General features: G+C 40.9%; 1 protein-coding gene across 1 annotated transcript in view; it reads left to right on the top strand.

Moving 5' to 3' along the window:
* Window positions 1-22350, top strand: part of ZFHX3 (zinc finger homeobox 3) — a 399882-nt gene that overhangs the window by 67341 nt on the left and 310191 nt on the right. Inside the window, 1 exon segment of the mRNA XM_039558074.1 lies at window positions 8259-8363. The gene's annotated coding sequence lies outside the window, so the exon portion shown is untranslated.

Here is a 22350-nt window from a genome sequence, read left to right as displayed (position 1 = left end):
AACCCCATTTTCTGATAACCTCCCTGGCCTCTCCCTCTTCAGGATGTTGAATCTGTCAGTTAGGGGATTTTATTTGTTCTCACTGATGGAGCTGGATATGGTTAGAAGCAATGAAGCTCATTTGATATCTCATTTACCTGAAAAAATGGGGCTCGCTCCCTGAATTTGAAACAGGAAAAACATTCGGTTTTGTGAATTTTACTCTATTATACTTGAATTCTTTCTGTTAATTCTTTCTCCTTATGCTCATTCTCACCTTCTCCTGCTCCAGCTGCACTCAGTTCCCCTCTTTGGCAGATATTCCTGCATACCCTAAGAGTTAACTTGAAAGAAAACAGATTTTAATTGATGAATCCCAGTTTTAGAAAAAAGGGCTTTAAGGTCAAAGCCTGCCTATGTAGAGGGAATAGCCAGGCAGTAACAACCGTGTTCCTGGGCTGAGATTAAATCCACGTCTCTTGTGCAAGATGAACTGACGTAATGGTGTTACTCCTTGCTTTTCTCACTTAGGGAAAAATGTACTAATTCCTTAAAGTTTTATTATAATTTAACTTCTTTACAGGAGTGTTTTGGATCAACGTAACTGTGCCTTTGATGTGAGCAATTTAAAATAAAATTTGAGGTGTAAGAAGGTGGTTTCATGATGGCGGGGTTTGTTTGTTTGATTTGGTTTTCTTTTGACTTTGGCTCACCTTCGGCTTCCTTGTATTCCAAAATGTGGAGCCACCTAAACCGTATTTTTCAGCTGGATAGCAGCAGTCCAGAACTTTCTGTCTAACCTATGGCTAAAAGCAGAGATCGATAATAAATGGTCTGGTGCCTTCCTGCTTTTGCTGCATGTGAGTGTTTTCTCTGTAGTTCAAGGGTTATAGAAATTATAGTTGACAAATCTCCACTACAAATAATATTTCTAGCATTTTGCATAAAGTCTTAAAACCTTTTTATTTATTTCCTTTCTTGCAAGAATCAAATAAGAGGCTTTTATATACAAGGGAAGGTTTTTTTAGACTTAAACTTCAGAATATTTTCAATATCTGCAACATTATCTTTTGAATAATAATTACCTCTTATATTAAATTATAAGACAGCAGGATTCAGGATTAGATCTCTGCATATTATTCTAGTGAAGGAAATTATGACAGGGGTCATTTTTTAGAATTATGTAGGAGGGTAAAAGGTCCCAGGCAGCATTAGAAGGGAAGGCGTTTATAATTAAATTGTAATTTAGGCCTATGATTTATAGTTTTCTCAATGAAAAATTTGGTGCTGTAGAGAGATCCTAAGAGGAACTTTAGTGAGATACAACTTAATGAAATAATAAAAAGAAAAATGATTCTGGAATAGACTGTATTGCAGTGGTCCCCATCAGGATGCTGCAGTGGAGCTGCTGTGCTGTCACAGTTTCCCTTAGAAACTCCCTTTTCCAGGGCTATTTTCCAGGCAGCAAAGTTTGTTTAGGCTGAAACATGGCATGGAAGGTTTTTCAGATCAAGGCGATTTTCACAATAGATACCTTTTTAACTCATTTAGCTCATTAAAACTTAGGGAAGTGTTCTAAACAATACAAGTTGTCAGTTCAGGACAAACCACTGTTTCTTTTTGTTATTGTTAGTCACGAGCTGGAAGAAAACTGTGAGCCTTGTTCTTCATAATTTGTGAAGTCATTAGAGTGTGGATGCTGAAAATCTGCTCTGAAATAGCACCCACTTACCTAGAAATAGCTCATTTCTACCTAATGTGCAGAGGAGTTTGGAGTTTCAGTGTTATTCTGCAGAGCAGATAGATACTGGAATTAAAGAAAAGAGTATTTTTATCGTTATTTGTATTAATTAACGGGCTAAACTCCTCCCGACCATGATGAAGAACTCTTCTACTGGCGGGAAACCATTAATACAAAAAGGTTAAATGGTTTGCCAAAGGTAATTGAGGCAGTCAGTGACTGATCTGACACCAGGAGCCATCTCTGACCTGATCTCCTCTGGCAGTAAAACTCTGCTGGCCTGGTTTGCACAGTGGCCAACAGCTCTGGCTTGGCTTAAACCACATTTGGGTTAGGAAGGAATAATTTGGTTTAAAAATTACTTTAAGAAAGGGATGTAGGTTCAGACATTGTCTTTTAAACACCAATTTCTTGTGCAAACTCAGCAGCTGTTCCTACAAATGGTAGGAATAAGCTGGCTCAGGCTATAAAAATAGCCTTTCTTTTTTCCTTTTTGCTGCAATTACTTGAATTTTGTGTACAGTTGTAGAAAGCCAACAGGTAAGTTTAGAGTGTGGGTTTCAAGATTAGCTCCTGGACTATACTAACTCAGATTAAGGCACTGTATCAAGCCTTCTGGTACTTAATTTTTTTGCAGTAACTTTGAATGCAAGTAAGTACCTGATTGAAATAAATGTACTTCTAAGCACCCTCTGATATAAATGAAATTGTTGAAATTGTGTCTGGGCAAAGTGTGACATTTTCCATGTCACAGAAGGATGGGAAGGAGGACGTGACTTAAAAATATCAGATATGGAACTTCAAAAGAGGGAAGAACAGAAAGATCCTGAACCAGCGAAATTCTCTCGTCTTCCCTCTGAGAAAGTTGCTGAGAACTCAGGACCTCACTGCAGGTCCAGCAGGGCTGGGAGGGGAAGGGTGGGCTCCCCGAGGGGCTGAAGAGAAACCAGCACCGAGGTAGGGAGGACCTGCCTTTCTAATGATTGATATTTGTATTTTAAACATTCACTTGAAAATTATCCAAATATCTATTTATTTAACTTGTGCACAGAATCCTCCCAAGTATCCAAATTTAATGAGGAAACAATCAGATTTTTAACAGCTGTGTGTTCCCATAATGAATATTTAGGAATGTTAACAAATAATGTTAAGTCTTGGGAAAAAAAATGTTAATAGCACAGATTGTTCTTTGGTTTCTAGGTAAACAACAGCTACTTTAGAATTTATCTAAATAAAGAAGTTATGCCACAGGCTCTAGGATTTTCAGAGCCATATTTAGTTTTTTATTGTGTCAAATTAAAAATAAAATCCAGGGTAGCCTTTTCTTTTCTGTTTTCCAAGCTAACTTGAAAAAGAAAAGGTTAAGACTAATACTTGAAAAAAGGGTTATTTCACCCTGAAGAAGAAAACGTTTTTCTTCTATTTGCAGAAAATGATTCTTTTCCCTGTAGTTCTGTGAGCGTTGCTTGCGGTAACTGTTGATTATGGAAACATTTGTTTGCGATCTCGGTTTTTAACCCCCTGGCTGCCCTCGGTGACGGTGCCGTGTTCGGCTCCTTTGTGTGAGGCGCGGGATGCGGCAGCGGCGCCTTTGTTCCGCGAGAAAGTCGCTTTGATACCGAGAGGAGCGGGGGATGTCCCACCGGCCCCGAACCGCGGTACCGAGCGCGGGGCACCTTTGGTGCGGCAGGGTCGTTCCCGCGCGCCCGGCCGCGCTGAGGGGCTGAGGGCGGCCCGGCCGGACGCTCCCGCAGCCCGGGGCCGCCCCGGGCACCTCCGCCGGCAGCTGGCGGCCCTCGCTTCAGCGTTTGCGGCTTCGCAGCCTCGTGTCACCTCGCACAGGGCCTGCAGGGAACGGCTTCCCAGTGCCAGAGGGCAGGGTTACATGGGATAGTGGGGAGGAATCCTTCCCGGTGAGGGTGGGCAGGCCCTGGCACAGGGTGCCCACAGCAGCTGTGGCTGCCCCTGGCAGTGTCCAAGGCCAGGCTGGACACTGGGGCTTGGAGCAGCCGGGGACAGTGGGAGGTGTCCCTGCCCATGGCAGGGGGTGGGACAGGATGGGCTTTAAGGTCCCTTCCGACCCACCCCATTCCCTGTGACTGAATTTGGACTCCCAGCGCCACACGAGGCCATTCCGATGCCGCTTTCCTGCCGCCGTTCTCCCGCTCTGAGGGCGGCCCAGCCTTCAGACCCCGCAGAAGCCCTGTGGGTGGGCACAAGGGACCCCAGAGGGACAGCTCCGGGGGGCGCCGGTGGCTCCGGAGCTGTGGGAAGGCTGTGCCTCCGCCTTGCTCCGCCTGGGAGCGTGGGGAATGCCCGGGCCGAAGCCGTTTCCGTGGTGTGGGCAGGGAGAGCCACGGGGGGTTTAGGTCAGGAAGGGGGGAGTTCCTGCGTGTGAGTGGGAGAAGCTGGGACTAGGACTGCGCCGAGGAAGAGGAGCGTGAGTGAAGCACGGAAGCGCCTCTTCAAACACCGGGATTTTTGCTGCCTCTGCCGCTGGCCGAGGGCCGGGCGAGTCCCTGAGCCCGCAGCGCCGGCTGGGCACGGCCCCAGGAGGGTGCTGAGAAATCACCGCCGTGAAAACCAGTTAGGAACGTATTAAATGCTGTGAAATGCTGCACTTCAAAGAAAAAAAAATCCAAGTCTGAGGTGGCTTAGACTGGATAGCCAAAATTAATAGACATATTTGACCTTAATCTGTCTTCTTGGACAAGTTTAATTATAGCAATTTCTTAACTTCAGCTCAAGATCTTGTTTTAGAAATGTTAGTGTTCTCTGAATGTGTGGGGTTTTGTATTTAATATCACCGTGTTTTCTAGGGAAAGGCAAAAATCTGCAACAATTGACTGGACTGGAATCACCCAGGACTTTAGAGATGCCCATGATTAATTTCTTTTTCTAAATAAATTATATAAATAATGTTTCTGAGATAAGATCGAATTGGGGGTGAGGAAGAAGAAACTAGAAATACTGTTTTGGAGCAAAATTTAAAAGGGAATTTATTTTGGAATTATTTTATTCCTTTTGTGATCACAGCCTGTCCTGGCAGGAATCTTTCAATGTAAACCATTTGGAATGAGCTGATGATTAAAACCTGATGATGTACGTGTTGATTTACACCAACTGGAGTCATAGCATTTGTTTTAGCCTTTATTTTTTTGTCTTATGTAACTTAAACAAAGATGTAAAGGTTGTGATATCACTGTGTAATTTGAAATATAAATATTTGGAAATGCAAAATGTGCTACCACACGGCCATATGTGTGTAGTAGTAGTACATCCTAATATGTACCATCAGTAGTACCCGTTCTGTAGTTACTGCAGCTTTAGCTTTCTTTTCCGTGCCTCAGTCCTGCCAGCAGCATCGTGGTGGAGTCTTACTCTGCCCCTGAAGAGCTCCAGACACTGTGACCCACAAAACTGTTCAAAACTAATGACTGGTAGGAATAGAGGCTTTGGGTCAACTCTGGTTTTTCTTATTTGTTGTATAAAAATGCATTTCTGATTTTCTAGAAGTTTTTAAGGAGATATTTTATCTCTTACACAATAGATACGATTTTACCATGTTTTACTCTTTCTCTATTTACAAGAAAAAGCTGAAAATGCAAAATTTTAGACATGAGCAGCATCTCTATTTTCATAAATTTGACGCCTTTTATATGAAATAATTTCAGGTTTTCTATTAAAATGGAAAGAAACCATCAGTGCCTGAGATTGAAGCCTCTAAGAAAGCAGTTTTGAGCCATGCTGATGGTGTAGAAAAACTCCTGGGTTAGTAAATAAAAAAAATTAAACTGTTTTCCTCTTTCTTTCCATGGGGCTGGTTTTGTGAGTGGGATTCTAACAGAGCAGAAGGACTCGTTGCTTGAGTGCACTTACTTTAGTTCCGCATCTTCCCCAACTCCAGGAACTTGAACTTGTCATTATCAGCCCCAGAAGGTCAATGCATTACCCAGGGTAGCGGCTCTTTCATGTGGCCTTTCTGAGGAGGGAAAAACCAGCTTTTAATCTTGGCTTTTATAAAACACTGTGTGTACTGGATACATCCTAACTTGTCATTTCCTCGTGTGTTTTAGTGCTGGGGGAGATCTGGAGATGCTTTGTGATGCCACACAGATACACACGTCCGCAAAAGGCCTAATCTGAAGTGAATCTTCTATAAATAATAAACAACAAATAGGCTCCTTTTAGTTATATTAGCCCCAAAATAGGTCATGTACATTTGTTTTAAATGCAAACTTAACAATAAAGTAAATTCCCTAGGTGGAGAATTTGATGTGTTTGTGCAAATTTTCTGGACATAGTACAAAAAAAAAGCCAACACCTATATTTTACCATTTAAAATATTTATACATTGTCTTTTAAAGTCCTGTGTTTGAAATACTGTTTATAATAAACTCCCTAGGAGAGAACTAATAGTCACAGGTAAACACTTGCCATTTGTTACTTGAACACAAAGTAATCTTTAACTTTTTAAACAGAAACTTAGTGTTTCCCATTGCTACCAGAGAAGTTGTCACCTTTGTCAGCCTCCTGCTCCAAATATTCTGATTTTTTCACTCGTGGTCCACATGGTATTGGGGTTCCATGGGCTTCTCAAGGAAGGCGATGAAGGAGAGCGAGCCTTGTGTCACTAGGCTTTGTCCCTCTGGGCCTCCAGTGGAAATATGTGAATATGGTTTTCAAATAAAAAAAGGCTGTAGAGGCTGCCTAGGCCATTCTGTTCATGCTCCCTCAAATATAAACCCCAATATGTTAAATTCTGTGGTAACTGATAAAGGAAGGAATATCTGAGGAACAAGTGATTTATTGTGGTTATCTATTGTAATTTTCCTACTATTTCTGCCTAGTACAGCTGTGTCTGGGTTTTAATTGGCATCTTTAAGTGCTTCGATAATACAAATAATATATATAGGGTGTCTCACAGTAGAACTAGACAAAGGTAAAATGCTAAAAATTGTAGTGCCACACTTTCCAGCTTGTGTTGTTCCACGGAGCGAGGCGGGATCTGAAGTTGTGGCATCACCCATTGTAACCCACATAATTTCTCCGTCCCTATTCATTTTCATCCCAGAGATGCATTGTAAAAGTGTAAATCCATCACTAGATAATTTTCAGTTCCATTATTTACCAAAATGAATAGTTAAGCAAGTCATTGTTATTAGTGGGATGCTATTGTTGTTTTGCAGAGATAGGGCCTGCCAAGGGCTTGAGTGATGTGCACTTGAGTGTTCTTTCAAGATCCTTGTACCTGTTTCATTTGGGAGGAGTTTCACTCATGTAAAATCAAACAGAAACAATTTTAGTAGCCTCTGAAAAGAGAAGAAGGGAAAATGGATATTAATGAACTATTTAATATTCTGCTGTGGCAGAGATGCAGTGATTTTGCTGTTGACACTTTTGCATGGAATTAAAGAGATCTGGTGGTTGTTTTACTCGTCTGTCTTTGTTCCTGAAAGACTTTTCAGTGTCATCAGATTTGGTTTTGTAACCTGGGAGAGATTTTACAGACATGCAGGCAAGAAAAAAAAAAAGCGCTTCTTTTTCATGAAATTCATTGGTATTCAAAACATGGTCCTTTGATGAATTAGAAATTTTGGCTAAAGCTTTAATGAGATTTTTATTTCCTGAACTTATGTTGGAAAACGTGTGAGCTTCACAATTCACAATTCTGAACAAGGGTGGGCTTGGTTTTTCTGTTCAAGAGTATTTCTGGCTTGTTGTTTATTTCTCAGTATTGTATTGATTGGTGAGTTGAGAAGTTCATGATGAAGGTGGAAGAGTTTAGAGCTATGGATATTTACTTTGTGATGCATAACGGGTGGGGAGCCTTTGGCTCGTGGGTGCAGGAGAACCTGTGGGACCTCTGCCAGAGGAATCTGCAGCAGTGGCCGTCTCCTGTTTTCTGCCTCACCCTCTGAACCACAGCATGGGGCAGTAGCTGTAAGTGCCCTAAAGTTCCTGGCTGCTGAGCCTGCGGGGTCTCTGGCTTGGGACTGACACTGGTGTTTTCCACATCCTGAGCTGTGAACACAGACTGGCAGATTTACATACTGGCTGCATAAATGGAACTAGATAACCGCTTGTGTTTTTTTCATGGTTAGTAGAATCTTTCACTGTGTGGGTGGTTACTGGGGACAAGTAATTTGGAAAGCTTTCCAGAAGCTGTCATTGAGTGGTCTTAGATTTTATAACGTTCCTTGTGTTCCCGTGCTGTGCTACGCACAAAAATTCTCCTGACTCAAGAACATTGGAGTGATATGACTTACCACATTTTGAAACTCACGTGTGTTCCAGCATGTTAGAAGTATTAGGAATATTCAAGTTATCATTGTACTTTGTCTTTTCATTTACTTAAAATCAAAGGTTTTTTCCCATCGCTTACAGAAATGTTTTGGTGTTAACTGAAAAGAAGGATGTATCAGTATATGGGCTTAGCTGTTATGGAAGCTTTTTGTTAGTCATATGGACAAGAAGAAATTCTGTTTGTTCACATCCAACCCTATCTAAATGTGTGTTTTCCATTTCTTTGTGCCAGCTACTTTCTGGATTTATCCTGAACAAGAAGAGGAATTACTGAATTAACGCCCAGGCAGTGAGTGTCCTGTGTTAGATGCTACAGTCCAGAAGTCCTTCATAAATGGTGAGTAAACCTCTAGTTTTGGATTTCCACAGTGAGTTTTTAGCTTTATTTCAATGAGTTTTAGGTCAAAGCTGTCCACTTTTCAGCTCTCAGTCTGGAGATGTGTGAATTGTGGCCACAGTGTGAGTTGGAGTCTTTGCATGTAGGTTATGGAATTCTGTATTTTCAGAACTTATCTCTGTATTTGAGCATTGAAGGCCTATTCCAAAAATAATAAAGATAACAATAATTGTGATCTTTATAACTTTTTCTGGGCAGCTGCAGCAGTCAGTGGTCTGTCTGCGTGAATGGCTCCAGGATACGGAGGTCTGAACAAGTAGTTTTGGGAGGAGAAGGTTTTGTCTGCACTCTTACACTGTCCTGGGAGAGGAATTTCTGAAAATGTGATGTAAATGCAAATCTGTGTTTCAAAATACTGAAATGCCTGTGTGCTAATGCTGGTTGCTTGCTATGGTATGTTTGGGGTAAGTTTGCTGATGATGTAGTCAGTGTAATTTTATTTTGATGTATTCAAATACAAGATGTAATATTATTTGAGAATATAAGATCTTTCTCTTCATTATCTAGTGCTAAGCGTTGCTGTGCTTCTCTGTTGTCAGTGTTATGGTAGTCTACTTGCATGTTCAATTTTGGCCAAAATAACCTGAATCGGGGAGGGGTGGGAAAGAAGAAGGTGCTTGTAGACAGGTTTGTGGAATCACTGCAGCAAGTTTTAAATGATGTATGAAATGAAAAATTCCTGTCTGATGCACAGGGTGAGCAGAGCCATTGATGTCTGTGAAATCGCTGCTGTGAGAGGCTATTTCAGAGACTCACAGGGTGGTTTGGGTTGGGAGGGACCTCAAAAATCATCTTGTTCCACCCCCTGCCATGGACAGGAACACCTTCCCCTAGACCAGGTCGTTCAAGTTTTTCTAATAATATTTCAGAAATTCCAAGTTTTAATTCTGTATAAAACTCTTCTGCTTTTGCAAGGCAGAAGTCTTTCACAGCAACAAAATTCATTAGAAAAATCTTTCAAGATGGTGCATCAATAAATATCCTAAGGCAGTTTTCTAGGTTTGTGTGGGTTTTTGAGCCTGAGCAGCGCTACTTTACAGAACGCCATGTGGGTGTGAGGGTGGTGGTGAGAATGCTTTGAACTGTCCTAAAGTGAGAATTTAAAAAGTTTAGTGATGGGATTCAAGATCAGGAGTCCAGTGGTTTGTTTGAGAGGTGTAGTGGGTATAGGAACTGGAGCAGAGTAAGAGTGATACCCACTGGAAAACCAGGGGAGCAGGGTTTGGGGAGAGGGATGGATTTGCATGGCTGATACAGAGCAGGAACTCCAGGGCAGCAGTGGAGACAGAACATTCTCCTTTTCCAGCTTAGTCACCCAAACTGTCCTCTTGCATTTCATGATGTGGCTCCTGTGGGGAAAAATAAGATGGTTTCAGTTATAACAGACAAGGGTCCAAAGTAACATTATCCTGGTTAGTCAAACATCTGTATTTCCTAGCAATCAAGTTTGATGCATCTGTGCCAGTCTGAAAATGTAGTTTTGAGAGTTTAAGGAATGTATGCACAGGTAACTGCATACACTTTTGCATTTTAGTTTTATAGATGTTCTAGAAGTAACCTTTCAGCACCCTTTCTGTGTAGTCTTTGCATATTTAAGTCTCCAAGTCTCTTATCAGAGAATTTTGTTATGTTTTTAAATTGCCGGTGGTTGGGATTTTTTACTTTCATCTGTTATTATTGAAAACAATACTGGAAGAGAAAATAGTTTTTATATTGTGCCATCAGGTCCTGTAGAAAGGAGAACACAGTGTCTGAAAAAATTGAGAACACTTTCATAAATCCTGCTTTGTTATTTAATTTTTCTTTTTTCTTTTTTTTTTTTTTTTGGCATGTTCACATTGTGTTTCTGCTCTCTAAAAGCATGGACTTCCAGCTCTGCTGTTGTGCTGTGCTGATGCAAGCAAGCTTTTCAGTGGTTAGAAAGAAAAAAGATAAGAGAACAGCATATAGATGGCTTTTAAAGCTAGCAGCTGATTTGTTTGTTGTCATGATGGTCAGTATTGCCCTTTTCTTAGTTCCTCAGTATTGTTTCCTTCAATGTCTGGGGCTTCTGAGTTGCCTGACTGATCCACCCAGTTTCCCAGCTGGTGAGCTTTCCTGTCAGAACAGAAGTGCAAAACCAGTGAAGTGATGAACCAAACCCCTAAATTCACTCATGCCGGTCATGCTCTCACACCACCCCAGCTCCTCATGCCCTCCTGTCTCCAGGTCTCCCAAACCAGGGTCCCAGTGTGTGCTCCAGGAATCCCAGCCTGTGTTTGGCTGGGCCATGGCACTGTCTGGTTCCAGCCGCAACTTCTGTGTCCTGTCTGCTTGGCTTGGGGTAAGCCTTGGAGAAGTGACTTCCTGGTTTAGGGATGGGGGAGCACGAGCTGTTCCTTCCATCTCTCCAGCTCTTCCCCCTCTTTCTCTGGTGCAGTAGTTGACAACTTCTGTTGTGATAATCCTCTTCTCCTCGGACCTGCCTCTTCCCAAACTCATTTACTGTAGATTACATTTTTGTATGTGTTATTACAAATATTAATTAGACTTTGCTTTACTGGAAACGGAGGGGTTTGGAATGCATATACTATGGAAAAAAAGGAAATAAGGAGTTAAGTGATATTTGCAGGGCAATTATGTAGTAGTCTGTGATAAAATAAGAAGCAATAGCATGAATAAACCAAATAGTCAACCATTGTTTTTTACTGAAATTGTTCGACACAGTAAAGGACTCTGCTTGATTACTGCAAAGCAGTAATACTGAATCTGAACACAGGTTTTCACCAAATTTGGGTGTGGATCTTAGTCTCTGAAAAATACCTACAAAAAGGTGCTGCAAGCCTGTCCTTTCCTGAGTCCTGCAGAGCAACCAGCACTGTCAGCCCATGGAAAATGCTTTTTGCAGCAGATTGGTTGTAAGAAGTGTCGTGCAGTAAGAGTGTTTGTGTGCCTTAAGTGAATTTATCAGGTGTCTGGAAGTTACTTGTTCTTCAAAGATCAACCTTCTTTTATACGTCTTATTTGTAACTCTTCTAGATAAATTACCTGTGGTTTACTGGAACTGGGCTGAAGACCCAGTGCTGGGAGATGCTGTTAATGGAGTTAGAGTTTGGGATGTTAAATAGGAAGAACTGCATAACTTTAAAGAAGTGATGACAATAAGATGAAATCTAATAGATTCAAGTAAGAATGGCTTTTCTGCTGGCTGGAAGGATAGTGTTTTCTTGGGAGGAGGGGGCAGGAGATGACTCTGGTACGACTGTGCCACCAACACGACGTGTTTGTGAAAAAATCAAGTGCCACCCTCAGACATGTGAAGGAAAAAGTAATTCCAGAGAGGTTTGCAAAATACTGGTGCCATTGTAATAGCAAATGGCAGGAGCTTATCTATTTACAGAGGAAAAATGTGAAATCAGGACTATCTCTTAGTCAGGGAACAGTGCAGGGGGATCTCTGGATCTCATCATTACTCAGGGCTGGAACAATTAACACCGAGTCAGGACTTTGTTTTTTTCTTTAACAAGGAAAGGACAATGGGTCATTTCTCCCGATGATGCTCTTGAATGCATTTGAGATAAGTGATTTGGTAATCTGACAAATTGGAAGAATAACATGAAGATTACTTTTTTCCCCCCTACTGAAATGTGTTAGAGCCACTATGACACTGGTAGCAGGTGAAAGAAGAAAACAGTTCTTGAACTCTTTGCTAAATTGATATACTAATCAGAGTGCCTTTTCCAGAAAAGAAAGAAGAGCCCCATTTTGCCTGGACTCTATCTTTGCTATTTTCCTTTTTCAGAAATAGAAGATTAGGAGGTGTCTGCACCGATGTGATAAAACGTTCCCGTGGAATTGTATTGTATTTTCGCCTTGAGTTGCTGGTGAAATGAAGTTGTTGGCTTTCAGTGCTGCTTTGTTTTTGACCCCTTTTTATGAATTCTCTGAGGAAAGAAACATATTCCCATCTTTTATAGTAATCAAATTTATCTGGCATCTCTCAGCCTCTTGCATTACTTATGCTACAGTTGACCAGCCTTGGGAAGGCTTTAGCGGGTTTATTTATTTATTGTTCTAAAGTGAAGGTTTTTGACTTGAGGTCCCCACATAGTCCATGGGGATTTGAAGAGAAAAAAATGAAAGTGCTTTCTGCCATTATTTTGATACAGTTATTTTCTGTGAAACTGTTTAAAAATACCCCAGACTACCCAAAACTTAAACAAAGTCCCCCATTAGTCCCAAACCCCCAAGAAACATTGAGAGAAAGAAAAATTTGATTATCTTAGTTGTGTTGGAAATTCAACTTCGTCAACTTTCTTTTGTATCTTCTGTTTCTTTTGCTGTTTTTTCATCAATTTATTTCTATGGTTGAAAAAACTAAAGTTTGATTATAAGGGAAATCTGGGGTATCATCAATTATTTTGCTTTCAAATATGATTTATTTGACTAACAACCTTAAAAGCTGGGACTGATTTAATTTTATTTTATGCTCATGAAATCCACAGAAGGCTGACCTGGCCATTTTCCTCGTCTTCTGCTTTGTAAGTCCCACATGGTATTTCCTCTCTGATTCTTTGATTTTATAGAATTTTTCTTTGAGGAGTAAACAATGATAGTGTGAAAATGTTCATATTATGTTTCAGATGTATATACCCATGTAGAAGGTTTTTTTTATTGCAGGAGAAAAATCAAATCCTTGTCACCTAAACTGCTAATTATGTTTGATAAATGTATGGTATATGTTTAATGCAAAGAGAATTTAGGAAATAATACACCTTGTGTAATTACAGCGACCGAGCTACTTCCATCAATCTAATTTTTCTGATTCAGGTTCATTTGCATTGCATTATTTTCATTAAATGAGCTTTCAGTGGAGCCCTGCTCTTTGTCAAGAAGAAGAATCAAACACTGAAATATTTCAGCGTGCATCAGTCGGGTGTGCATGTGGGGCCCGGCTGCTCCCACGTCCCCATGGCCACGCTCGGGCCCCCTGTACAGCCCTTTCTGCCCATTAATGCACCACACCCAGCTCACCCAGTGGGGCACTGCTCTGCCACTTACACCAGCCCAGGAGATCTGGTCATTCTGCTCCCTCATCCCTTCTGACACCCAATGGCTGCTGCTGATCCCAAATGACATGCCAGTGATGGTAATTAGTATCCCAGCAATGGAGTAACTGTGTAAAGATAACGATCATATATTTCCCTGTCTGTTCCTCTGTATCCTTGCACATTTTCTGTCCTTTCCATCTCTGCAGCTCTTGTGTGCTGACACTTTTTCACCATAATGCAGCGGGGGAATTCTCCAATCTGGTATTTAGTGAAAACCAGCCTCCCTCACTCCTCCCACCCAATTTCCAAGCTTCCAATTAAAAAAATAATAATTTGGAACCCCACTTCTAGTCACAATGCTGTTAACATTTAGTGTATGTAGTTGTAATTGTTATTTAAGGTGAATATAAACTTAGGTTAGTGTATATATGATTTTATGTAATAAGTTTCTTAGAGTTACCTGCCATGGATAATTTTTCATTTGTTGCTCTAGAACGGACTTGCTTTTAAAGATGGGGCATTGATATTACGTTGGTAATTTAATGTCTGAGAGTTGAAATAAGTTAGAGAGAGAAAGCAGACTTCATATTTGACAATATCTTTCTATGCAGTATCCAAACCTGTTCTCTGCTCTCCCGGTGTGTCTCTGAGGGTGGGCAGACACCCCGATCAGCCACAGAGTGCTGGAGCTTGTTTGCTGGCACCTGCCTTTTGTGCTTTTCATATGAGTGAATTTAGGATCACTTCTAAATACCTGCAATCATAATATTTAGACTATGTTAATTTGCTAATTGCATTAGGAAACATTTTTTCATCTGAAGGCAGTGTGTTTGGCGATGCCTGTGAGAGCAGCACATTTGCAGAGTGCCCTCGGATGGCGCTGGGAACGGTGCTGAGCTGGCAGGCAGGGCCCTGGGGAAAGGGCAGCTCCTCCTGGCTCATGTCTGTTCTCTGGGATCTCCTTTCAGAGTTCAGGAGCATAAAAACTTTGGAAATGGGAAAAATGTGTCCTTTGTTATAGTTGTAGCACACAGATTGAAGGAGTGCTGGGAGAGGGACAGGAAGCGAAGGTTTTGGATGATGGCAGACCCTCATCCTGGTGACCACTGTTCGACTTCAGTTTGCCCTCCTCAAGGCACAAACTTCTAAACTGATTCTCTAAATACCACCAGCTGTCTTTGTACTGCAGCAAATTTGGTCCCCAGCCCCTTCTTCAAAAGAACCCAAAAATGGCCTCTGATGGGAGAAGCAGAGAACAGGAGGTGGCCCAGTTTGCCATAGCAGAGCTTTGTGGCATTGTACAGGTGTGTGACTGGGAGGGAGGAACAAACAGGGCTCTGTTGCCCTCCTTGAAAATGAATCAGTTCATCTTTGTATCTGGAAATAACATTTTCTGAAGGTCGCCCTTAGTTACATCTCCCATATCCGTGTAGTAGGTTAACATCCTGCTTTACCCTGATTCAAAGCAGCGTTGATCATAGAGCAGATTTATGGCTTTTCCTTGTCTGGGAATCAGTGTTGCTTCTCTCAGTTAAACACGCCCCTCCCGTGGGACCCTTTTGGAAGAGTCCATCAGACAAGAACGAAAAGTTGTTTTTTTCAGAATAGTCCTATTCAGTTGCAGATTAAAGTTTGGAGAGTTTCCTTTAAGGGACACTGACTGCAGCTTTCAAAGAAGCGGAGGATATTCCACATACCTTCACATGGTGTAGTGATTATTGTTAGTAAAGACTTTTTCCCCTTAAAATAGCTGGAATTTATTAAGTCCGATTCATGGGTGAGAAATCTGTGAACTGAGTGTAAATTGTTAAGTCTCAGGACTAGTTAAAAATAGTTCATCATGTGTGTTAATTCTCAGCAAAATAACAAAAAAAGTAAATAATTTCCATTAGTTTAATGGAAATGAGATAATGGCACAGTTTCTCCAGTGTGTTATAATTACACAGTTTATTTGAAGAATAATATTCTAGAGTACTCTGAAGAGCTCCATATGGTTGTTACTACTGTAAACAGTCATAATTATTAAAGTAGGTATTTTCAGGTCTGCATAGTCACTGTGAATTGTTAAAACTCCTGCACAAGACATCTGATTTTAATTTTTTTTTTTTTTTTTTTTTAAGCTTAAACCAATAATTTTCAGTTGAAGAGAAAATGTGGAAAGTAATTGCTTATCCAGATCAGATAGCCTAGAATAACTTGAACTTTTCCAGTTTCTTAGTGGTGTGCAACAGCTTTGCTGATGTGTGTGTTTGGTCATGAACTCACTGCAGTTAACTCAGCAACCCACTCTGTTCTCTGGGGGTAATTAAAATGTGAGGAACTCAGTTCCCTGCTCCAGGAGCAGGGAGCAGCAGTCTGGGGGTGAAGCTTTGGCCACCCCCAATCCTTCACAAGAACATGAGAGAAACTCTCTAAAGTGCAGCTAATGGATTATTTCATTGATTATAGAGTTGAAGGCCAGGAAGGAGTGTTAACCCATCTAATCTGACATTCTAGCTAACACGTGCCATTGAAATGAGCCCGGTTAATTCTGTATTAGGCCTCAAATCTGTGTTTGAATAGTCTATATTGTGCTGGTTCAGCTTGTGTTGATATTTCCAGGAGGAGAATCTGTTCTTCCGTCACTGCTCAGTCAGACATTGCAGTGTAAATCTCTGTGTTGGAATTTCCTCAGCTTCGGCTTCTGGACTTCTCAGGCCACGACATTCTAGATTTGTCAATCATCTCATTCTCACAGAACCCCAGACTGGTTTAGGAGGGAAGGGACCTTAAAGCTCATCCAGTGCCACCCCCTGCCCTGGGCAGGGACACCTTCCACTGGCCCAGGCTGCTCCAAGCCCCTCCAGCCTGGCCTTGGACACTGCCAGGGATCCAGGGGCAGCCACAGCTGCTGTGGGCAAAGTTCTGGATAGTTTCTACCCATGGCTTATTGATAGATTATTGTGCAAACAGGTTAATTCAATCTTCTATTGTACTAAAAAATAAGGGAGCAGTTTTATCTTTCCCAACACTGTCAGCCAAACTTGTTGTCTCATCAGAAATAAAATCTGGGTGGTTATTGTCTCTCAAAATCCTGGAATTTTTCTCTTTGTGTCATTGTACCACGATGAAAGAAATTAGCTCTGTGACTACTTTGGGGGCTTTAAGTTTGCCATTAAATATATTTCAGTCTAAACAGAACAATGTATTTGTTTCTATTTTTGTATAAAACAAAATATACATGTGTTATTGTTTAGACAAAGACATTGAGGCTCTCTCTTCTGTCCTATTGTTTAATTACATCTCCAGATTTCTTGGTGTCTTTGATGCTGTTGCAGAATTAACTACCTGTGTAACAAGGAAAATATTTTGTAACATTAGAAAAACTCTGTGAGGGAAGAAAACGCTCAGTAAGCTTTTTCAATGATCTCCAGAGAAAGGCCTGGGAAATATAAATTACTTTCTAAAGTTTGGGATGCACATTTAAAATGTGATCAGGCAATATTATTGGATTATATGAATTTTCTTTTTAATTGGTTCAATTTTATTGAACTACTTGAAGTTTTAAGCTATATGGTATTTCTGCTATTTGGATGTTATTAAGCTTCCAGTTCAATTAGCTTATGGAGCAATTAACAGGGTGTTAGCAGGTGATCTAACAGATGGATTAATCGCTGCCATGGTCTGGGGTAGAGCTGGGAGGGTAAAGGCACCTCTGATCTGGGCTGTGCAGGGGGCTGACCTGTTTGCTTCTGGTTATTAAATAACTGCTGTGATTGACTCTTGTATAAAATAACTTAATACTTCAATTTTGAGGCTTTATTTTAAAACAGATTGTCTTGTTGGTTTAATTGGACTTGGAAGTGTGTGTTTGGCAAAAATTGCAGCCTTTTCAATCAAATTTTTCAGGCTAATCAACTATAGTTTTTACCCAATCGATCACTAAGAAAATAGTGTTGTTTACGACATTGAATAGATTTTGCTTTAAAAAAAATATGAATCAGTAATTCAGAGAAATTAAAATCCTAAATGCCATAAAGTATATCTCTGTGGATGTAATTGATAATGCCTTCAAAATTAAAAAAGCCTTTATAACAGTTTCCTTATCTGGTATTGCAGTTTCACTGCTGTTCACCAGCAAACCTGATTTTATAACTAAAAAAATTAACTGCAAATCCCTCTGAACTGTGGTGTTGGCTTTGGTACAGGGCATGAAATAATTTTTCCATCTTACCCCGCCGCTCTCCGAAGGTCAGCCTTTCAATTGGGCTGTTACTGTCTTGCTGCAGAGTTTCCAAGCTACGTTAATTTTTGGGCTGCCATTGATGGATGGAGCAGTTGGAATTCTGACACGCAGCAGCCTGACTGGAATGACCTGCAGAGGCAGATGTCGGCCTCTTATTTCATGCCCGTTTGTCAGAAAGAAAAAACAGCTTTTTTTTTTTTTTTTTAAGCATTCCTGCTTTTCTGCACAGAGAGAGCACTTGTGGGGTGGGTGTGCTCTTGATACACATACATAGAGTGGCCTATAAAAAATCACATTTATTTATCATTGCTGGAAAACCTGGTGAAGTCTCTTGAGAATTTGTCAGTGCCCAGTATCAAGGATGTGCATATTCCGGTATTTTCTGTGCTGCAAACCAGTGTGCAAGAATAGTCTTGAGAATTTATTATTTCATAAAAAGGTATTATTTTGCCCACAGATAAGCTGAGAAAATGCACATTGTTCTTTTGTGGTACCTGGGAATTTACAGTTTCAAAAGAATTTCATTTGTGATCTGCTTTTGCAGATTCATGGTACATCAGGAAGATTTTATGTTCCTTGTCAAAAATTTCTCCATGAGGATGACACAGACCCTAACTGGGTGCACCCGGCTGCTCCTTTCATGTGAGAGCCAAATCCTCATCCAGAAATTAACTCAGGGAGTTTTTCATTAAAATGTAAAAATCAATTTAAAGGACTGATGCAGAGAGAAAAAGCTGAACTTTCCCAGTTGGCTTGTACAGAGTCCTGAGGGAGAAGTAATTTATTTGGTTGATATGGGTAGAAAAAAATGGAAATACTTAAATTAAAGAATGAAAAATCACTGTAACTGTCAGGGTTAAATGTGAGCAGATCTCAGTGAAGCCTTTGAGTGCCTGTCCTGCCTTTGGACTCTGCCTGGGTCACGGAGGGAAGGAGTTCTGGGGTGATTCTGTCACCTTAATGGAGTGAATACAAGTTTTGCCACTGATTTTGATAGGATCAGAATTTTACCTAATGAGCTTTTCTTTATTTGAGATTGCTCTCCTTTCCTTAACAAACTTTAAATTCTTAGTTTTAATTTTGGAACTAACTCTTTGTTTCTAAAATTCACAGAGGACATAGAAAACACATAGGAAAAAAAAAAGAAACAACTTACATCTTGTGGTCTAGTTGGAATCACATAAGAGTCAACACATAAAGCATAAAGGTATGAAACAGTTGTGCAAATCTGCAGATAATAAACAAATCATAATGTGGGTGGGTCCAGGTCCATTTTAGTGACAAACCCAAGTAATTTTTAAGGTGATCTTTTGTCATTAATGTACATTTTAATACTTGATAATGCAAAGTTGTGCCTTCATTTAAAAAAATAAAGAACTGTAAGTTGGGAAAATAGGAAAAGAGCAGGAGCCTGATCTGTAATGTAAATAAATAAAAGATGTGTGTTTTTTGCAGCATGTGTCCTTGTCTGCTAAAACAGCATCTCTAGAGATGGTGTGATCCCTGTCACTGAATGCCTGGAATTTCAAGGCTGGATATTTTTAAGGTTTTTTTCCTGTGTAACTGGAATAGCTAAAGTAGAAATGTGGGTTTGGTGCAGAGATTATTGCACGAGTTTCTTTGTTTGCTGTTCTGTGGAAGACAATATTGTAAGGGTTGACTCTTCTCCTAGGTGCCAGCCATCTTCAATTTCTTGTGTCTTTCAAAGTGAAAGCAGAAAACAGGGAAAATGCTGCTGGTGAACACAGGGTTAGTGTAGGTGGAGAGCCTCAAAATACAGAAAAGAGAAATTTCTAGGAATGTTGCTAATAGCAGTTGGGCTTCCTAGTAAGTGCACAGAATCCCTCTTTGCAAATTATACATAGATGTTTATTGTAAAATCGGTACTGAAAAATATACAGGACTTAAAAAGTACTGATTTAATTGTTCCGTGTCTGATCAGAGAAACCTTCTCCCCATGGTCGTGTAACTTGGGATTCTTCTGAGCTCTCAGGCTGTGAAGCCTCTGGCCTCTGCTCCCAAGCAAGAGGCTATTTTACTTGGGAATTCCATCACTAACATTTAAAATGCTAAAAGTTGCTAAAATCCCAGCCTCGGAGGTGCTGCAGTGCAGTGATAAGAGCTGAGCACACAGATTTCCTTGTTGCTGGAAAATTTCTCTGAGTTGTTGGTATCCCTAATGTTTTGCCGCAGGTGGGAACCCCAGTGTTGCAAATCTCAGGTGTGTTTAAAAATCATTTTATATGGTATTAAAAAAAAAAAGTCTGTACACAAGTGTTTGTTGTGGCAACTGTGCCTGGTGCAGCCCAGGGCTGTGTGGCTTTGTCCTTTGGAAGACACTTTGTCACTGCTCCGGTGCTGTGGAACAGCGTCGGCTCCGCTTTTCTCCTGTTCTTTCATTTGCATGTAATTATCCCAAGTGATGCTGAACGCTGCAGCATGTTTCCAAGATTTGCCTCAAAGTGTTGCAGATTATCCGGACAAGTTATCATTTCTGTCTCAGAAGTCACTGATGGAGACTAACAAAGCCCCTTTCCCATGGTCTGCCACCCATTCCCACCGAGCAACTGAGGACATGGACCTTTTTACTTCGTTGATCTGTTGGGTCGATCACTTGGGTGTTAAAGGACTAAAAAAGGGTTGATGACATCTCTCTCCTCTCAATGTTTGGAATGACGGAAGGAAATGGATCAGTTTAAATTCTCTCTTTATGAGGTTATTACTATAACCAGATGTTGAGGTTTTCCAAACATGCTCCATGGTTTGTCTTTGCTCTCCAATGTGAACGTGGAAGCCAATTACTTTGGACAATGTTTTTTAGTGCAAAGCCAGAACTAAATATGACTGTGCTACTTGAAATGCCAGTTAAAATTGCCTTGGTAGAAATAAACCTTGCTGGTTGTGTGGGGGAGTTTGCCTTCTGTTAGGGACAAATGTTCCCATCGTTGTCATCCTGCTCATTCAGAAATCCTACTGCTGCTTTGACTTGCTTTAGGTCATAAGTGCAAGTTCCTGTTGGTGTCCTGGGAGGGTGTGGAGCCCTGAGGAGAGCTGGGGACAGCACGGGTGGGTCAGGGCACTGTGCGCGCTCTCTCTCTCGTGGGGGGTCATTCCCTGTGTTACCTGCCATGTCATGACTGCAGTGAGCTGGCCCAGCCAGCACCCCTGCCCAATCCTTGGTCTCTGCCCCTGGTCACTTTTCTTCCATCACACATTGCCCTCAGAGATGTCACTTCCAGCAAGTGATACTTGAGGTATTATTTTTCACACCAATCACCAACTCGCTCTACTGAAGACCCAGTAGCACCAGGGTGGTTTGGAAAGGGGGCACAGAAGGGTTTGGTGGCACTACCTTCCTTGTAGAGGAAAAGGAATCAATTTTTTCTGTGCTCAGGAAGAGAGTGGTAGGAGAGCTTTGGGAGCTTTGGTTTGCAACATGGATGTTAAGAGATTTTAACTCGCTGGAGTCCTCAAGTGATCAGTGCTCTCAGCATATGTTATGTCAGATGCTCCCACGCATCTGCCTGTTATCTGTTCTCATCCCTTCTGTCCCTGTCTCTCCTCTCTACATACAAGGCAAGGAAGGACGTTTTTCCTATATCTTCTTGTGAATTTTTTCAGCAATGGTGACACCATGATGGTGTAACCGGTGGCTGCCTGTTTCCTGAACATAACATGCTGTATTTCTTTCCACAGTTAGTCTTTATATGAGCCCATTGCTGCTGATAAAGAAAGAATAAAATGTAATATCAAAGACCACACAGCAAAGTGGGATGATGATTTCTTTGTTAATTTTTCTTGATATAAATCTTCCTGATGAACTTCTCATTTGGCTGATGTAGTGGAGCCAGATCAGAGCTACACTGATGAGCTTTTATTGCCACCAGATTCTGTCATCCTCCCTGTCCATTTTACTGGACAGGAACTACAGACTATTCCATGTTCACATGATTCAGGACATGAAACATTCCCAGCCTTTGAAAGATACAATATTTAAGCGATAGGATCCAGAAAATCAACTTAATAACAAAGATGAGCTCTGAAAAATACCAGGCAGTGTTTGGAGGAGACCAGAAACTGACTCCTGGATCTGAGACAGGTAGTATGGGGAGGAATAATTAATTATTCAGGTGTTATCCATTACTAAAAGTATCCTTTCACCAAGACCTGAGAATTGTCTTCCAGTAGAAATTGTACAATTACCTATGGAGTAAATGGTCTAGTGTACATTCATATGTCAAAATGTGCTTCGAGATGTATGTCAGCACTTTTGTGCAGGAGAGGGAAATAAATCAGAGCCAAGCTTGACCTATCTCCCTGTGCTGGCGCTTCGATGTCCCATTTCATCTGTTGCAGCTGCTGTGAAGTCCATGGAAAACTGCTCAGTCTTCCTTCTTTTGTCAGGGCTTCCTTCTCCTTTTTCCTACTTTTGTTGTTTAACTTGGTAAATGAAGTGATCAAATGCAAAAGTTTCCCTTTAAAATCTCTTATACTTTTTTTCAGAACCAATTTTTGTAACTGTTTAGTTTGCAAATGAATGAATTTCCTTCATTCTCTTGCGGGACCGGGGTATTGAACACTCGGTGAGAAACAACTGCTCAGAGTTTTAAAATACAGCTTGTATGGACTGTTTTCATGGGAGAGCTTTCAGCTCTGCCCAGACCAGAACACC

This window comes from Corvus cornix, chromosome 11 (assembly GCF_000738735.6).
Source record: "Corvus cornix cornix isolate S_Up_H32 chromosome 11, ASM73873v5, whole genome shotgun sequence".
Classification (NCBI taxonomy): Eukaryota; Metazoa; Chordata; class Aves; order Passeriformes; family Corvidae; genus Corvus; species Corvus cornix.
The sequence above is the reverse complement of the archived record's forward strand: the minus strand, read 5'-3'. Positions and strand labels throughout refer to the sequence as shown.